The sequence below is a fragment of the Equus quagga genome, chromosome 4, assembly GCF_021613505.1.
Source record: "Equus quagga isolate Etosha38 chromosome 4, UCLA_HA_Equagga_1.0, whole genome shotgun sequence".
Taxonomy (NCBI): Eukaryota; Metazoa; Chordata; class Mammalia; order Perissodactyla; family Equidae; genus Equus; species Equus quagga.
Genome location: NC_060270.1, coordinates 140,795,724 through 140,801,723, shown reverse-complemented (window position 1 = coordinate 140,801,723; position 6,000 = coordinate 140,795,724).

Genomic DNA, 6,000 nt, shown 5'->3' with positions numbered 1-6,000 from the left:
CTCACGCTCTTGTAGGGCGTCCACGAGGTGACACCAGCCTCTGGTAAGGGCCAGGCCAGAGAGAGCTCGATTTTCTTCCACCCCTGCCCACCGTGCCGGCTCTGCCGGCCCTCTTTCCTCACCCAGCAGTGGTACCTCCCGCACCCAGAGGCCCCTTTTTGGCCACACTTGCATGTTAGAATAGCCTCATTTTCAGGTATTAAAAAGGCCATCTGCGGATCTAGTCTCGAAACATGAGTCTTTCACCCAACTTGCTTCCCTCCCCCTGGCTCAGTGAGGGGCAGCAGCCTCTTCTTTTGCTGTGGTCCTCATTGTTGTTTCTTTGACTCCTCTGCCCCGCTCGTCGTGCTGCCTCTGGCTCCTGCAGGGTCAGGATGGACAGGAGGGACTGGGGCAAAGGGCAGGTCCACTGACCGGTGACCTTGCATTCTGTGAAGATGCCTTTTGTGTGTTAGATGCCCAAACGCTGGTTCCTCCCGACTTGGGGAACTTCTGGGGTTCTTAAGAGACATCCAACCACAACCAACCGCCTTCTGACTGGCTGTGGCCCTCTGACACCAGTGTCCCTGCCAGGAGCCCCACAGCGACTCGCAGGCTGCCTGTGAAGACCCCCACAGCCTCTTTCTGCTGGGTTTGCTGCATCCGAGAAGGAAGTCCTCTAGGGCTGTGCCTTTCAGGATGAGTCCAGTCTGCCCCTTGCTCTGCTCCAGGCAGCCTCCTGCCTTCGGGCTTTTCCAGGCAAGAGTCAGCATCCTAGCTCTCGGCCCCTGAAGTTCAAAGGACTCAGGTCAAGCTCTCAAAAGAATTCTGAGTGGAGGTTTCTGAGTGTCACTCCACGAGCTGTGGCTCCATCTCACTGAGTGAATGATGAGTCCAAGCCCCCAGACATGCACTTCAGGATGGGGTGACCCCTACCCTTCCTCTCCGTACACTGGGATCCCTGCACAGCAGGCGGCTCCATCAGGATTATTGATCACGTTCCTCTGGAGACTCTATCAGCTTTTAACTGAACTAAAACTTTTCAGCATAACATCCTTCTCTGTCATCGTTTTAGGCAATTTATAGAGACAAACTTATGATTTCATATGTATTGCACATAAAGTATGGATTTTTTAGATTAATTAGAATATATAATTCTCACATATAAAAGTTTATATTCATAAACAGTATTTCCACGATACTCAAATCAGAGATGGTCCCATTATATATATAGTAAAATTCATCTCTGATGAATTAAAGTTAATCCTGAAAACCTTGTCAACCACACATAATATATGGTACCCAATATATTCATAAATTCATACGAAATGGATGAATAGGTGGGCAGATGGATAGGTGGATGGATGAAATATTTTTAAAGAACCAAATCTAAGAAGGCAGCATGGAATTAGTGGTGGATTTGGTTTCTTGTTCTTCAGTATAACAGTTGTGACCTTGAGAAATGTCCTTTAATCTCTTAGCATCTCCATTTCCTCCTGTGTAAATAGATTAATCATCACAGAGACCTGCTGTGAGCATCAGGAGGGACAATCTGAAGCTACATATAACAGAAAGGTGTTAGCGGGATGGGCCAGAGCTTCTGCAGCTCTGTTGCTGCCTTGAACGATTTCCGTGTTTCTGTGACTCACTTTACTACCTGCAAAATGGACTTTGAAAGACTTCTCTCCAGCTCTCTGTAGAAGGCAGTGCACAGAGGGTATGTAGGAGGCCCTTTGATCTCAGGGCCCAGCAGCTCTAACTAGCAGTGCAACCGTGGACCAGCCATCAGAATCTCTGTGCTACAGTTCTCTCAAATGCTGAAGAGGATGAGGATGACCACCTTACGGGGTGGTTGTGAGAATGAAATGTCCTAAAGCAGTACCGTGCCTGGTATCTAGATAGCAGTACTCCACCTATACAATTACGAGAATCAACAGTGTCCTGTGAGTTTCCAGTGAAAAATACCATGGGGTTACCTCACCCTTTATTGCCTAGATTCAGTCATTTCTGAATAAGCTTAGTTGCTATGGTTACCTTCCAAAGACACCACATTTGAAAATGTGTTGGGAGATGGAGATTGATGGCAGAAGGCTTTAGTGAGGACACAAAGCAACTTCAGCAACTGAGACATTTTAATCCATGTGAACTCTTTCCCTTGGAAACCAAAGTCACACATTGCCAAAATGGAAATGAACTCAGGAAGTGGAGTCTCAGAAGTTCTTCCTTTGGCCAGCCTCCTTCCCCAGAGCCAGGACCTCAAGGGCAGGTATCTCTGGCCCTGACCCAACTCCTGAGCATCTCAGTCTCCTCCCCCAGGATCTGGCAGTCGGAAGGATGTTGGTTGCCAGACAGAATTCATCAGATTCACTTCCCAGATGCTATCGCTTCTGATGCCGAAAGAAAAATAGGTTGCCCAGAAATGGAGGTTGGAAAGGATGAGTGTAGCTGAGAAATGCACAGTGACACACACACAACAATAACGGGCTATGCTGGTTAGAATGCATTAGCATATAGATCTGAATATTCCAGGGGTTCTCACATCCCTCAGATCCCATCATTTGTCCCTGGAGGGACTAGCACTAACATCCCAGGCTAAGCTACCCCTCACAGCAGCGTTACAAATGGTGTTCCATCTGTCAAAATCAGCCATGGCTCCAACAGCGAATGAATGGAAGTTGGCCTGACCCCGCTTCCTGTTTCCAGCAGCAGCGAGCCCTCACCGCCAGTCCTGTTCAAAAGACTCTTTCTTCCTGGCCGTTTTTCCCAGACATCCCAGGGAGCTGTCCTGTGCTTATTTGAAATTCAAACCAGAGGAAGTCACCTCTAAAAATACTGAGGGTCCCACTTGCATTTTCATGATGAGGCAGCACCACCTACGGGACGTTTTCATTCATTTCCTGCTATTTCCACTGTAAAATTCCTTCCAAATGCTGCAGCGCCCCCCACCCCCATACCCACATGAGAAGGGTGGAGAGCATCTCTGCACACACTGTTCCAGGTTAAGCTCCAGACTTTCTTCCACTGGAAACCCTGGACGACTAGCTTATTAGGCAATGATCATGGCCAAGGGGTGTGGTTAACGATCTCGGAGAATTTGCCTTATCATTGTAAGAACTACCAACTACTAGGCATCCACCACATGACAAGGCATGTAAGTTATTTCTATTATATGCAATAGTTCTTCAGATCAGGTGTTAGCATCCCCATTTTACAGATGAAGAAATCAAGACTCTGAGAACTTAAGAGACTTGCCCAGGATCCTACACCGGGGCTGTCTTACTCTTTGCCCTATAAAATGCTGCCTCTCTTTATCCTACCACGCGCTGAGTCTGCACAGCAGTGAGGCTGCTCATTTTAATGACTCTAAAGTGGAACATTCAAATTAGGATTGTCTTTCTAAGAGGTGACCTTGAAGCCTGTGCTGTCATTCCAGTGGCTAATGCTCCTGACATTTCTGGGTGTCTGTTGTGGAATGTGCCTGCAGAGATATGAGCTGCATAGCACGATCTCTTCACACTACATGCATGTTACATGTTTAATGAAAACATAGTGGAGATACCATGATGTCACGCAGCGTAATTTTTCAGACCCCTCCTCTGTAGATTTTGATTCGGTGTACCTGGGACAGGGCCCAGGAATCTGAATTTTCATCAAGTGTGCAGGTGTTGCATTCATCAGGAAAGCTTTAGAAATGCTGGCGTAATGATGCAGGCGTGAGCTTTGGGGTCAGAAGGACTTGGGTTGCTGACCTAGCTGTCTTTTTTCTAATTGTGCACCCCTAGGAAGGTCGGTTACAGCACCGAGTATCAGTGTCCTCATCTATAGAATGAATATTAATACTTATTAACAGCCACCAACCAGGGTTGTGGTAGGACTGAAAGAGATGACGGGTGTGGAGTGCTAGCACAGCGCCTGGCACACAGTAGGCACTTAATAAGTGGCCATTACATCACCTACTCAGTTCATCAGATTTGCCCTACATGACTTTTTGCTATTTCCAAAAATTAAATCTGCATGATAGGATATGATATACATCAAATATACCATAGTAACATGTACTTAATTAAAAAATAACTAACTAAAGATTCTGAGGAGAGGAGACGATAAATAATAGATAGGGACAGAGATATATAGTCTTTAGGATTAGAAAATACTCTAGAAATGAGAAAACAACATTTAAAACAGTTTGACACTCAAGAAAATAAGTTTCTGGAGAAAAAGAAATACAACACATTGATATACAAGGTGGAAGTAACCCAAGTGTTGGTGGATGGATGACTGAACAACCCAAGCGTGGTCCACACGCACACTAGGATGGACGTTCAAGGACGCTCACAAGCACATTTACACCCACAGTCTCAAAAACGTGACCAGCACTGCCTTGGTTACCTCTGTTTTTCTTTAAAGCTACATGTTTACCCAAGATCACCCAAGAACTATTATTGGGCAATAAAGGAGGCTGAGACTGGAGAACCTGTTCTGATTTAACTGCTCTGGCCTGGGGCGAGTTTTGAGAAAGGTGGCCACGGAGCACAGAGCATCCTTAGGAGACCACTGGGCGGTGGTACCGGGCAGTGCTGCCCGGGGCAGTGGCAGGAGCTGGCACACGGGAGGCCCGGACCATGGGTTGGACGTGTGGGACCTGCGGGAGCAAAGCAGTGGATGCAACCTCAAACTGATAAGGAGGGCACTGCCCCTTGTTTCAATTATCTTTTATTGATTTTCTTGGAGACTAAGCATTTAATAAGACAGATGGAACATTTTCTGATGAGTATAAGGGACATCAAAGCACTTCAAAACTTCCAAAATGTGATAGCATTGGCGCTTTGTCTCATTTAACTTAAAAGTTATGAAAAGATAAAAGTCTCTATATGTTCAATAAATTCCATCTTTCTCCATTCATCGAATTTTTTGGCAAAAATAGGAATGGGTTTCCTAAGACAACTGGGCAAAAATTTGATGTTATTTTCCTTCCGTCTTCAGGACAATGGAGTCCTGGAGTAGAGACGGCCCAGGAAGGAACTGGCAGCGTCATAGAGTCGACAATGGGAAGCACAGTGAAAGGGGTGTGAGAAGAACAAGCAGAAAATGAAGGGAGGGGCTGTCTTCGCTCTTCACCTGTCAGGGAAGCTTCACGGCTGCCTCCCGAAGCTGCGGAACGGGTACACCAGCCGGCAGTGTACACGGATCCTCCTCGCGGGGTCTTAGTAACGTGATGTATGTCTCTAACCTTGAGTGAAAGTCTTTAGAGCAAAATTCAGAACGTTTTAAAGGAAGGTATCCTGGTTTTGGCTCTCATACATACACACACACATCATGGTATTTTTATCAATCCGTATTCAGTCGCTGATAATGGAAACCACTCTATCTGGTTCAACACCACGTGCTTGGATGTTAACTTCCGGCCATTCGCAGACGCACGACGACTAGACAGGCTGAAGCAGCAGCCTTTAGTCTGACCTCAGGGACGACTCTCAGAACACCACGGAACTGGCTGTCCAGAAGAGTTGCTATCTTTGCTCATAGCCCAGCAGCTGGGAAATCGTGAAGATGCTGCTAGCTGCCAGTTCCAGAGCCACATCACCTTAGCCACAATCCCTGCCAGCACAATGAGGCCCCAGCCCTGTGCACCTCACCCTGGGACCTCCGCTATCGCTGTCCCGGACATGCCAAATGCTCCGCGACTCTCAGCAGAATCAGCGGCAATGTGGTCTCCACCTCCTCTGGCCCCTTAATCTCAAGCAGGCGCATCTGCCTGGAGGAAGCAGGGCGCATCTGGAACGGAGGCTGTAAGGGGGTTTGGGAAACGTAGGCTTCAGTTCTCTGGGCCCACCAGTGAGCCACAGCACATCCGTGTGTCACAGATGGGTTACAAGTGTGTCAGAGACATCTACGTCCCTAGCCTCTGGGGAGCCAGAGCCCTCTTGGTCAGTAACCTCCCCACCAGCGCTCCCTAAAAGACAGCCTGAACAGAGAGGGGCTGAGGGTCCACCCCCCAGCTCCCGTGGATAAGGAATATGG